The sequence below is a fragment of the Dendropsophus ebraccatus genome, chromosome 8 (assembly GCF_027789765.1).
Source record: "Dendropsophus ebraccatus isolate aDenEbr1 chromosome 8, aDenEbr1.pat, whole genome shotgun sequence".
In the NCBI taxonomy this organism is placed as follows: Eukaryota; Metazoa; Chordata; class Amphibia; order Anura; family Hylidae; genus Dendropsophus; species Dendropsophus ebraccatus.
The window spans coordinates 118,978,062-118,991,580 of record NC_091461.1 but is presented as its reverse complement, the minus strand read 5'-3'; the positions used below and the strand labels follow the sequence as shown (position 1 = coordinate 118,991,580).

Below are 13,519 nucleotides of genomic sequence, written 5' to 3'. Positions count from 1 at the left end.
TTGAGGCAATAACAAACATCGTCCATATCCAAAAGGCTCTGGTGAAGCACTCTGAAGAAATAGTCCATTTTTGGAGGAATCTTGGGAAGACCCAGGTGTGAGACTTGAATACAGTTGCTAACTAACTAGCCTGAGCTAACTTTTGTCAGTATACATGTGTACAAAAGAAGAGAAAATTTTATTAATCTCTGTAGCGGGCAGGCGGTGTCCCCCGGGTGCTTCGCTCTGACCGCCTCAGCTCTTGAACTTCTTCTGGTGCAGGAACCTGGAACACTTCCTCTGGAGCAGGAATCTGAAACTCTTCTGCTGGAACAGGGAGGTTGTAAGGCACTGGGCCAGGCATGAGATAAGCGGCTTGAGGAGGTGGTACCGGTAAAGGAGCAGCCACAGGGGGAGCAACTGGAACAGGAACCGGCATCGGACCCTGTGGGTAGAGCGGGATTAGATACTGGAAGGTGCTGGCGGGCCCTTCTGCAACGGGTGGTCTTGATACTTCAACTGCATGCACTGGTGGTGAAGGAGAAGACCTCATTGCCAAATCTTCCTTGGTACAAAGCTTCACCCGGTTTCTATGCACCGTTTGAGGAGCCATCCCTGGCTTCTGAACCTCATACACATCCGACTCTGGAAAGGGAATACCCGTCACTAGGTATGGCTCTGTTTCCCACAAGGAGTCCAGCTTTCCAGCACGGTGATACTTGCGAAGCCACACTCTGTCACCCACTTGAAGTGGAGGGGCGTTGGCCATCCGATTATAGGCCTCTCCTTGTCTGTGCTGAGCTTCGCCCATACGATGGTTCACAATCTGTTGGGCTTCTTTCATTCTGTGCTGATGTTCAGAAACCCAGTCAGTGTTTGGCAGAGGATTCACTTCATCTGGGACTTGGATCCCCAGAGCCCGATCTTTTGGGAGCTGACCCTGCCGCCCAAACATCAAGTAGTAGGGTGTGTACCCCGTAGAGCAGTGGATGGTGTTATTATAGATCTCCGCGAGTTCGTCCAGGAGCTGGGGCCACTCTGCCTGCTTGGAGACTGATGCTGTTCTGAGCAGGTTTATAAAGATCTGGTTGACCCTTTCACAGAGTCCATTCCCTTGAGGATGATAAGCTGTGGTTCTGAGCTTCTTGCACTGGTGGAAACGACAAAGTTCCTGGAACAGCTGGGACTCAAATGCAGGTCCCCTGTCAGTCAGCACGGCTTTGGGAGAGCCATAATGCCTTACATACTCCCGGTAGAAGACTGCAGCTGTGGTTCTCGCCGTGAGGTCCTTCACAGGGGCGACTACAACCCACTTGGTGAAATGGTCGACCATGGTCAGCGCGTAGGTATAACCTGAGCGAGTTGGAGCCAACTTCACGTGGTCCAGAGCCACCAGCTCATTAGGCCTCTGTGAGGTAATGGAATGTAAAGGAGCTCTTTCACTTCTCCCAGCTTTGCTGAGGTTGCAGGCTGGACACTCTGCCACCCAGTTCTCGATGTCTAGGCGCATCCCGATCCAGTAGAATCTCTGCCGGATAGTGGCCTCAGTCTTTTGCGCCCCAAAGTGCCCGGATTGGTCATGATAGAGGTCCAATATTACGCGAGCGTCTCTTCGGGGTATCAGGATCTGGTGGATCCGCCTCCCAGATACGGGATCAAGGGAATTTCGGAGAATGAGCCCTCTTTGAATAAAGAGTTTCTTCCGATGCCGCCAGAGCCGATCGAGTTCCTGGTCAGGGCGGGGACGCTTTCTGCGAGACCTTTTTCCAGCACATAGAGCCTCATACAGCTCTCCCAGAGTTCTAGACTCCTTCTGCAGCAGCAACCACCTGGATACTTCCAGCGAGGGGTCAGACTCTGAGGGGGAACCTTCCTCAGTCGGTGTGGCGACCACTGAGCTCTGGTTAGCAAACCTCTGGTAGAAGGGTGGCATCTCTACATCCTCCCAAACATCATCCTCAGGGGGTTCCTCTCCTTTTGCCAACCGAGACAAGGCGTCAGCGTTGGTGTTCGTCTTGCCACTCCGATATTTGATGTCGAAGCAGAAATTGGCAAGTCTGGATGCCCATCTTTGTTCAATAGCCCCCAGTCGGGCAGTATTCAGGTGAGCCAGAGGATTATTATCCGTGAACACGGTGAAGGGGGTGGCTGTAAGGTAGTCCCTGAACTTCTCAGTCACCGCCCAGACAAGAGCCAGTAGTTCTAATTTGAACGAGCTGTAATTCTTATCGTTTTTCTCTGCACCCCTCAAGCTCCGGCTGGCATAGGCCACGACACGTTCCTGGTTGTCTTGGACTTGGGACAACACAGCTCCCAGACCGTCAAAGCTGGCATCTGTGTATAAGCGGAAGGGTCGACTGTAGTCCGGATAAGCCAGGATGGGGGGAGAAGTCAACAGGCCCTTCAATGTATGGAAGGCAGTGGCCTGTCTTTCTTCCCACAGGACCGGAAGGCGTCTGTTATAATTCTCTTTCGGGCATCCTCGAAGTAGCTCTGTCAGTGGTTCTGCCACTTGTGCAAAATGAGGAATGAAGCGGCGGTAATAGCCCGCGAAGCCCAGAAAACTTCTGACCTCCTTCACTGTCTTGGGGGTGTCCCATTCGTGGACAACGGAGATCTTCTCCGGATCTGGCTGAATACCCTCAGCACTCACCAGATGGCCCAGGTATTTCACCTTTGGCTTTAGCAGGTGGCATTTGGTGGGCTTGATCTTCAGGCCATGTTGTGTGAGCACCTGGAATACTTCGGCTAGATGGTGGAGGTGCTCCTCGTACGAGCTAGAGTACACGACCACATCATCCAAATAGAGAAGAACGCTCTGGAAGTTCAAGTGACCAAGACATCTCTCCATAAGCCTCTGGAAAGTGGCAGGGGCATTGCAGAGACCGAATGGCATGCTTGTAAACTCATAGAGCCCCATCGGAGTGGTAAAGGCCGTCTTCTCCCTATCCCCAGGGGCCACCGGGACCTGCCAGTAGCCACTGGTGAGGTCGAGAGTGGAGAAGTAGCGGGCTGAGCCCAGTGCTGTGAGGGATTCTTCGATCCGTGGAAGAGGATATGCATCTTTGTGGGTTACATTATTCAATTTTCTGTAGTCTACGCAGAAACGTATGTTCCCATCCTTCTTCTTCACCAGCACTATGGGGGCAGCCCATGGGCTCTGGCTCTCCTGAATAACGGATGACTCCCTCATTTCTTTCAGCAGTTTCTTGACTTGTTGGTAGTTAGCCGGAGGGACTGGTCGGTGCCTTTCTTTAATGGGTGCATGGTCACCTGTATGGATCCTGTGCTCAATTAGATTAGTCTTCCCAAAGTCGAGAGGGTGTTTACTAAAGGCCTCGTGATACCTCTTAGCCAACTTTCTCACGCCCTCTGTGTGCCTTGAGGGAGTATTGGCATCACCGATGTTCAGCTCTTCCCACCAATGAACAGTGGGGGTGTAAGAGCCCTTTGAGACCGACTTGATGGATTTTTGCTGGGCAATCATCTCTTCATCCAACACATCCTCAGGGTCAATGCAGAATAATTTGGCCACAGTGTTAAATTTACGTAACTTCGCTGGTGTGTCCCCCAAATTAACAAGCCGTACTGGAACTCGCCCGTTCGAAACATTGACTAAGCTTCTGGCAGCTTTAACTAGGGGTAATCCTTCCAGCTGGTATGAGTCCAGTAGAGCAGTGTAGTCTTCATTGTTTACACCGGGTCGAGCCCGACACCAGAGAGTGGTCTCACTGTTGGCAGCCAGGGTGATGGGTCTTGAATCTGTGACTCTTACCCGACAGATCTCCCCATTCTGATTGGCAAACTTCTGCTGAGCGGAGAGCACTTTGATAGTCTTCCGCACCGCCTGCCTGTAGGGGAGGGAAGCAGAGGGGAGAGAGGCATGCAATGCAGCAAGTAATTCAGAAAATACATGACGTATGACATTCATGCCTAACACTACCGCTGTGGTATCTCCCTGAGCCTCCGTAACTATCACACCTTGAGAGGGCAATTGTCGGTCCCCAATCTGGATGGTGGGTTCCCAGTAGCCCACCTGGGTAATGGACTGTCCATTGCCAGCTATAAGGCGTAAGTTGGTTTTACCAACAGGGTTGATGAGACTGTGGTCCCAATGCTGTTCAAAAGCTCTTCTATCGATAGTAGTGACTTGGGAGCCAGTGTCTATGAGAGCTTCAAGTGGGACACCATTTATTTTCAGCGTGATGTAGGGACATTGGGACAAGAATCGATCGACCCACTGCTCCTGCGAGCCTTTGGAGGGACCTCCCGAGGGGCGGCTCTTTGCCTCGGGGGTTGCCCGTTTAACTGATAGCATTGGTATCTGAAATGTCCTCTCCGTCTACAGTGGGTACAATAGACACAATCCTCGGCTGGGGGGTCCTCAGGTGGGGGCTGTTCAACATTAGAGCGGCTGGAACAAGGCCCTGAGTAACTTGTCTGAGTACAGGGGGGCTCACAGGCAACCGGGGGTTGAGTCTTAAATTCTCTGAGAGCCTGACACAGGGAGTCCACTACCTGTGCCAACACAACCAGGGTATTGGGGTCAGACGCCTGAGCAGGTGGAGACGCCTGCCTGGGGGAACCCTGAGGGATCGCAGCAGAGGTAGAAAACAGAGTGACTGAGTCAGTTGTGTAAGAAGGAGCATGACCGGTGCTGGGAGTGTCAGTACCCACGACTTTCAGAGCCAGTGTTTTGAATTCCGGAAAGGTCATGTGAGGATTCTGGGCCGCCAGCATGCGAAGCTGGCCCTGTACTAATCGGGAGTCCACTCCTTCTATGAACCGGTCTGTAATGATGCCTTCCGCTACTGTGGGGTCCAGCCGATCAATACGTTGTAAGGCCCTATAAGCAGACTGGAGTGCTAAAGCATATTCTCGGAGGGTCTCACCTGACCTCTGACGCCGGTCGTAGAAGTTCAAACGCACCTCTGTTGGGGATTGATGTTCAAACTCCTTGCGTAGCCGGGTCAAGATTTGTCTCACGCTGGTCTTTTCAGTGAGGGGCCAGGAACGGACCTCTTCGGCTGCTGGGCCCTCTAGCTGTCCAAGCAACAGTTGTACCTGCTGATGAGGTGAGAGAGTTACAAGTTCAAGAATCCTAGTAATGTTCTCTTTAAATTCGGAAAAAGAGTGGGGGTCCCCCTTGTACTTGAGCAAACTGGGGGTGCCCAGAAAGAACGGCATTCCAGTTGGGGCCGCAGGGGGGGCTGGAGCCGCAGCAGCAGCGTCAAGTGGTTGGATGATAGGGCCGACATTCCCTAGGGGGCCGGCGGGGTTCTGCACATTCCCATGGTCTGGCAGATTGGCAGCAGCTGCCTGACCTCCGGCACTTGGGTCAGACATGGTTCCCCTTTTAGCTGGCTGGCAGTCTTTGGCACTTTAAGAGCGCGTCGTAATAACTCAGTCTCTGTCCTCCCGCTTCCCCTCTTGAGCAAAGCCCGTTGAGAAATACAATCAAAGGTAGTTCACTTATCTGGTTGGTAAACGGGGGCGGTTCTGGTGCTCTGTAACAGTGCAGCAGCTTGTTTGTAACCTTTCCAAGATGGCGGCATACATGCAGCAATCCGGAGCCAGTGGGCGGAGCTTGAGTCTTGCCGCGCGGGAAAGTCGGTTTAACCTTTTGCAAGCCCGTGATGCACAATTCCAGGTGGATAAAGTCTGTTTTAACACACACAATGTTGAGAGCAGTAGTGATAAGACACAAAGATATCGTTGTTCGTGACGCCAAATCTCATGTAGTGGCCAGGGGTGACCTTACTGCGGTTGCCGCGGGTGACGGTGGTACTCCGAGCAGTGTAAGGGGTGTTAAGGCCTTGGCCCCTGAAGCAGACTATCATGTAGATGATGTTCCTAGTTCCTTAACCTGGTTGCCGGGTAATAAGTAATCCATAGACACAGGCTTTTCAATGAACAGTGCTTTTTACTAGCAGGAACTTGTAAGTGACAGGATACAGTTCAGTAACAGGCAGACTTTTGGGGAGTCAGTGGACTAGCAAGCTTCTGGAGCTCCAGGGCAATAATGCATCTTTAGCGTCTTTAGTGTGTTGTGCTGCATGTATGCCGGCTGTGCAGGTGTGTGAGGAAGAGAAGACAGACCTGGTTTCTGTAGTATAATTGCGAGGTCCTGGAACTGGACCGGAGGACCCTGTGACAGGAAGCACGGACGTCTTCTGTAATATAACTGGGTTCCGGACACAGGATACTGAAGAGAGGTCCACAGCATGCAGAGGTTTGGACTTAGGTCTAGTCAGCTTCTCACATAGTGTGTGTGCAGACACTTAGATGCTGCCCTGGGTAATGCCAGGCTTCCACTGACCAGGGATCTGGAAGATTCCCTGTACAGGAGAATTAGCTCCACCCATTGATGACATGCCTCATCACATGCACCAATCGAGCTAGCTTGCTAGTGCTCTTTACCTCACAAGGAATGCTGGGGGACCAGCTTAAGGTGGTATACACCAAATTACCACTTTTACATTACCAATACAATACACTAAAGGGAGCATGGGACCGAGGAACAGACAGAGAGCATATACCTGACTGGTATGTTACAGCCTATGTCTGTTCCTCTCTTACTTCTCTCTTGTGTTCATCTGTCACCTCTTATTTCTTCAGTCTCTAAAGAGCAAGGGTGTTTCCCAATGGACAGGTGGAAGGGGCATCTATAAGGGTATGTTCACACTGAGGAATAGGAGTGGAATTGAAGAAGAAAGTTTTCCGCTTGAGATTTCTTCTTCCTCAGATCTGACGGAATTGGCGCTGAATTCAAAGCTCCAATGACTTCTATGGAATTTCTCTCGTGGAATCCGCCCGAAGAATTGACATGTCAATTCTTTGAGCAGAAAACGGATCCGCAGAGGAACATTCTGCATGTAAATTCTGCAGTGTGAACAACAAAGCAGAAATCCCATTGAACACAATGGGACATTGCTCTGTACTTATTTTACAAGCGGAGTTTCAAGCAGAATACGCGTAAAATGAATTGCAGGTTCAGCCTATTCTTCAGTGGAATCAAACCCTAACCGCATTGAAGTTAGCGCAGCGCACTATGCATTAGTATTGTACAGGGCAGTGCCGTGCTGTCAGTTCTGATTGGAAGGAAGGCATAGGAAGTGAGTAGATGGGGAGTCTATGTGTATGTTACAAGCTGCATAGGCTACATGGGTCTATGGTGGAACGGACATCCAGTGGTCGGAATCTTACTTGTAGCCTATTGAGGGTTGTGATCGCACGTTGCAACTTTGAGTTGAATTAGTATCATGGGTATTTGGAAACCTTAAAGGGGCAGTTTCATGAAGCAAAGAAGGTATAATCAGATATTTATCACTTACAGATATGTAGAAGGGAACAAATGTGATGTTTTTGGTAAACAAGCTTATATTTCTCCACCATGTATCTGGTCACTTCCTCTCTGAACTGTGACCCCGCTGTTGCCATATAACAGTACAGACACTTTCCCACAATCCCCCATGCTGCTATGTGAAGTAAAAACCAACTGCCAGTACTAATGGGACAGATCATGTGACTACGATTGAACTGAATATGAGTGACCAAAGATAGTGAATGCCTGGTGGTCCAGGGGCAACAGATTGTGAAATAAAAGGGGAACTATCGGCAGTGGGTGGGCTGGATTGGTGCTCTGGGGGTGGGGCAGTCTTACCGGACCGAGGATTAAATTACTAAGTGCCCCAAAACGGCACCGAGGATATACTTACGAGCAGGGGCTGGCTGGCAGATTTTAGCCTGGGGGGCAAGCACACGGCACTGGCCCTTGACTGGCAGGCTAGCGGCCCATCCACCACCCTGGCCCTTACCTGGTATTACCCTCCCCAAATAAGTGCGGGAAAGGAAGATTACACATGCGCCACAGAATTATAGTATTGTGGCCAGTGTTCCCAGCCACGAAAAGCCCTTGTGATATACATCTATTGGATTAAAGGGAACCTAGCTCCAGGTGCACAGCATAGTACCTTAGGATGCCTTTAAACAGAGAGATTTATCTGACCGATGTTTGAAGCCAAAGCCAGGAACAGACTATAAGCAGAGAACAGGTAATAAAGGAAAAACTGAGATTTCTCCTCTTTTCAACTCCATTCCTGGCTTTGGCTTCAAAAATCTGTCAGCTAAATCTGTCTGTGTGAATGCACCCTTAAGGTACCATGCTGTGTACCCGGTGACCCTGTTATCAGTGCTGTAATGCCCTTTTGGTTCTCTTATCATGTTAAAACCATCAGCCCTGAATCTCTGCAGCACCAGCTGTTATCAGAGGATGTACTACAACTCCCAGCATATCCTGAGGGCTGCAGACTGTAAGTAAATGCTGGGAGTTGTAGTGTTTGCAGCTGTTGTACTTGGAGGATTCCTGGTGTATTGTATACTGGAGGCTTTGTGAGAGATCAGTATACAGAGTTCTGTGGGGGATCAGTGTGTGGATGTGACCCCAGAACAGAACTAATAGGGGATAGAAGAAATATACCGTTACTGACCAAATCCAATACACCAGTATATAAGAAACATATATTGTCACTGTGACCACAACCATTACCACCCCATACTAACTAATACCACCACACCATAACTGAGATCCAGTATAACAAGACCAATAATACCAGTATAAAAGAAACAAATATCACAACCCCTTCACCACCACCGCCATTACTAACTAACATCCACTATACAAATACCCGGATCCTCCCCATAGAAGGTTCTCATTATTATAATGTGTCTGCTGGTTGTGATCTCATGTGTAATCAAAGATACATAATGAACTGCTAGATAGCTATTTCCTACTGGATATCTATCTATCTATCTATCTATCTATCTATCTATCTATCTATCTATCTCCTATCTATCTATCTCCTATCTATCTATCTATCTATCTATCTATCTATCTATTTATCTATCTCCTATCTATCTATCTATCTATCTATCTATCTATCTATCTATCTATCTATCCATCTCCTATCTATCTATCTATCTATCTATCTATCTATCTATCTATCTATCTATCTCCTATCTATCTATCTATCTATCTATCTATCTATCTATCTATCCATTATCTATCTATCTATCTCCTATCTATCTATCTATCTATCTATCTATCTATCTATCTATCTATCTATCTATCTATCTCCTATCTATCTATCTATCCCATATCTATCTATCTATCTATCCCATATCTATCTATCTATCTATCTACCTACCTACCTATCTATCTATCTATCTAGATATCTATCTCCTATCTATCTACCTCCTATCTATCTATCTATCTATCTATCACCTATCTATCTATCTATCTATCTATCTCCTATCTATCTCCGGTATAAGAACACTGACAATAGAACACAGTTGTCAAACTCCGACCCTCCAGTTGTTACAACACTACAAATCCCATCATGACTGGACAGATAAACCATGACGGGAATTGTAGTTTTGCAACATCTGGAGGGACATAGTTTGACACCCCTGATAAGTTATAAGACCTTATAAGTTATTATAGTGCAGTTACATTCAGTGACTCACAGTAGGCGTCTTCTCTGCATGAAGAGACGTCCACTTTTCCTTTTCTTCTCCATCCGGCTCCGGCCATCATGAAGGCTTCTCTGGCCATGACTCTGTCATGTCGGGATCTGTCAGACAGACATTTTAGGCTTCTTGCTCCAGCAACATCCTCATCAATACATCCCTCCATATAGAATAGCCCCCCGCTGCACATCTCTCCATATAGAATAGCCCACCTGTGCATCCCCCATATAGGATAGCCCCCCTGTGCATCCCCCCATATAGAATAGCCCCCCCCTGTGCATCTCCCCATATAGAATAGCCCCCCCTGTGCATCCCCCCATATAGAATAGCCCCCTTGTGCAACCCCCCTCGTAGAATAGCCCCCTGTGCATCCCCCCTCATAGAATAGCCCCCTGTGCATCCCCCTTCATAGAATAGCCCCCCTGTGCGTTCTCCTTTATAGAATAGCTCCCCCTGTGCATCCCCCTTATAGAATAGCTCCCCCTGTGCATCCCCCCCTCATAGAATAGCCCCCTGTGCATCCCCCCTCATAGAATAGCCCCCCTGTGCATCCCCCCAATATAGAATAGCCCCCCTGTGCATCCTCCCATATAGAATAGCCCCCTGTGCACCCCCTCATAGAATAGCCCCCTGTGCATCCCCTTCATAGAATAGCTCCCCCTGTGCATCCCCCCCCCCTATAGAATAGCTCCCCCTGTGCATCCCCCCCCCTATAGAATAGCTCCCCCTGTGCATCCCTCCCTCATAGAATAGCCCCCCTGTGCATCCCCCCATATAGAATAGCTCCCCCTGTGCACCCCCCCTCATAGAATAGCCCCCTGTGCATTCCCCTTCATAGAATAGCCCCCCTGTGCATCCCCCTTCATAGAATAGCTCCCCCTGTGCATCCCCCCATATAGAATAGCCCCCCTGTGCATTCTCCCTTATAGAATAGCCCCCCTGTGCATCCCCCCTTATAGAATAGCCCCCCCCGTGCATCCCCCCAATATAGAATAGCTCCCCCTGTGCATCCCCCCAATATAGAATAGCCCCCCTGTGCATTCTCCCTTATAGAATAGCTCCCCCTGTGCATCCCCCCTTATAGAATAGCTCCCCCTGTGCATCCCCCCCTCATAGAATAGCCCCCTGTGCATTCCCCCAATATAGAATAACCCCCCCTGTGCATCCTCCCATATAGAATAGCCCCCATGCACCCCCCATATAGAATAGCCCCCATGCACCCCCCCATATAGAATAGCCCCCTGTGCATCCCCCCTCATAGAATAGCCCCCTGTGCATCCCCCTTCATAGAATAGCTCCCCCTGTGCATCCCCCTTATAGAATAGCTCCCCCTGTGCATCCCCCTTCATAGAATAGCCCCCCTGTGCATCCCCCCCTCATAGAATAGCCCCCCTGTGCACCCCCCCCTTATAGAATAGCCCCCTGTGCATCCCCCCTAATAGAATACCCCCCCTGTGCATTCTCCTTTATAGAATAGCCCCCCTGTGCATCCCCCTCATAGAATAGCCCCCATGCACCCCCCCATATAGAATAGCCTCCTTGTCCATCCCCCCTCATAGAATAGCCCCCTGTGCATCCCCCTTCATAGAATAGCCCCCCTGCGCATCCTCCCATATAGAATAGCCACCTTGTGCATCCCCCCTCATAGAATAGCCCCCCCCTGCGCATCCTCCCATATAGAATAGCCCCCTGTGCATCCCCCTTCATAGAATAGCCCCCTGTGCATCCCCCTTCATAGAATAGCCCCCCTGTGCATTCTCCTTTATAGAATAGCCCCCCCTGTGCATCCCCCCTTATAGAATAGCTCCCCCTGTGCATCCCCCTTATAGAATAGCTCCCCCTGTGCATCCCCCCTCATAGAATAGCCCCCTGTGCATCCCCCTTCATAGAATAGCTCCCCCTGTGCATCCCCCTTATAGAATAGCTCCCCCTGTGCATCCCCCCTCATAGAATAGCCCCCTGTGCATCCCCCTTCATAGAATAGCCCCCCTGTGCATCCCCCCCTCATAGAATAGCCCCCCTGTGCATCCCCCCAATATAGAATAGCCCCCTGTGCATCCCCCCTAATAGAATACCCCCCTGTGCATTCTCCTTTATAGAATAGCCCCCCTGTGCATCCCCCTCATAGAATAGCCCCCATGCACCCCCCCATATAGAATAGCCTCCTTGTCCATCCCCCCTCATAGAATAGCCCCCTGTGCATCCCCCTTCATAGAATAGCCCCCCTGCGCATCCTCCCATATAGAATAGCCACCTTGTGCATCCCCCCTCATAGAATAGCCCCCCCCTGCGCATCCTCCCATATAGAATAGCCACCTTGTCCATCCCCCCTCATAGAATAGCCCCCTGTGCATCCCCCTTCATAGAATAGCCCCCCTGTGCATCCTCCCATATAGAATAGCCCCCCTGTGCATCCCCCCTCATAGAATAGCCCCCCCCTGCGCATCCTCCCATATAGAATAGCCACCTTGTGCATCCCCCCCTCATAGAATAGCCCCCCCCCCCCCCGGTGTGGCCACATGTTAATGGGTTTAGAAAAAAAGAAAAACAACTCACCTCTCCTCGGGCCGGATCTTCAGTGTGCAGCAGCTTCTCCCTGCTGCTGCAGCGCGGCGGCTCCTCTCCTCTCCCTTTCCTATCAGGTCCTCAGCGGCGCGTCAGGGAAGTGACGTCACCGCTGGGGACCTGATGTAGGTGCCTGCAGACGTGCCTGCGTACAGCACGTCTGCGGCTCCTGGGGGGATCAGGCGGCCCGGAAGAGACTGAGGGAATAGCGCGGCGGCCGGCCGCGCTATTCTTTCAGTCTCAACTACTGCAGAGAGTCGGCCGCGGGTCGCGGCCCACTCATTGGTGGGGAAGACCGGCCCGGGGGGCACATGCCCTCCTGCCCCCCGGCCCAGCCCGCCCCTGCTTACGAGACTTACCTTCATCCTCAGCTCCCCGTGCATAGTAGGGACATATCAGCAGGTTCAATTAGTCTAACCTGCTGATAGTTCCCCATAAGCATCACATGGTGGGATTAGTGAGTCCATATCTCTCCAACAATACATTTTAAGAAATTCTTTCAAACTTGTTTTGTTTGTGATACCGTCCCTTTAAATAGCCAGAGACAGAAGGGAAAGGAAGTACCTGTGTCAGTACGGTATGCAAACAGATTCACTATAGAGCTGACAGATTCCCTTTAAGGGCTGCTGTCTTAAAGGGGAAGTCCAGTGATTTTGAAAAACTATGAGCCGGCAGTTTTTCCCTGTGCCCGGGAGAGGCTGATGGACAGCCCGCTCAGCCAATCAGTCACTGCAGTGACGTCCTGCTCCAGTCACTGATTGGCTGAGAGGGCTGTCCATCACCCGGGTCATGACGTTGGCTAAGGAGAAGATCCTGGAAGAGCAGCGATCCAGTCCTGGACAGGCACAGGGCCGGGGTAGTAGTGCTAATTATTATGTATGTGTGTCCTCCCCCCCCCCACCCCCCGCTTTCTCCAAAAAACATTGCAGCCACGGACTTCTCCCTTAAAGTTTATATAAAACTCTGTACAGCTGCTTGCGAGAGATCCCCAGGAACATGAAGCAGGGAGAGAAAACTATATATAACAATATACAGCGCTACCGGCAATCTAGACCCTGACTGCACAATTATGATCCATTTGCAGTTTATTAGCAGCACCCTCACACCTCCTCCATAACCTAACCAGTTCCCGTCCTGGATACGGAGAGTTAACTTGCCGTAAGCCAGTCATACGGTGAGATGAGTGTCACGGGGCGCAAAGATTTAAGTACAGGCATTAAGTTGATTTACATATTATAAGGTGCGAGAAACCATTTTTATTATGTCTTTATTAGAAGCAACGCAACGTTAAATCTGTTCTATGGAAAAACCAAAGCGAAGCAGCCTGCCAGAAATCATACGCCAAGCTTAGAATGGGCAGTAAATGTGACCTAAATCAGGCAGACATACAACATAAACAGAGAATAAAATAGCAATATGGATGTGAAGGCAGAACATAAAAATACAC

At 50.1% G+C, this 13,519-nt stretch overlaps 1 protein-coding gene and 1 long non-coding RNA gene across 3 annotated transcripts in view; one reads left to right on the top strand and one right to left on the bottom strand.

Annotated features, from left to right (window-relative positions):
* The window catches only part of LOC138798870 (uncharacterized), a 35,781-nt gene extending 28,414 nt beyond the window's left edge, over positions 1-7,367 (bottom strand). For both annotated transcript variants that reach the window (XR_011364193.1, XR_011364194.1), the window contains exon 1: positions 7,314-7,367. This is a non-coding gene — a long non-coding RNA (uncharacterized lncRNA). The remainder of the gene's footprint in view (positions 1-7,313) is intronic.
* Positions 1-13,519, top strand: part of TRABD2B (TraB domain containing 2B) — a 192,080-nt gene that overhangs the window by 165,921 nt on the left and 12,640 nt on the right. The window lies entirely within an intron of this gene.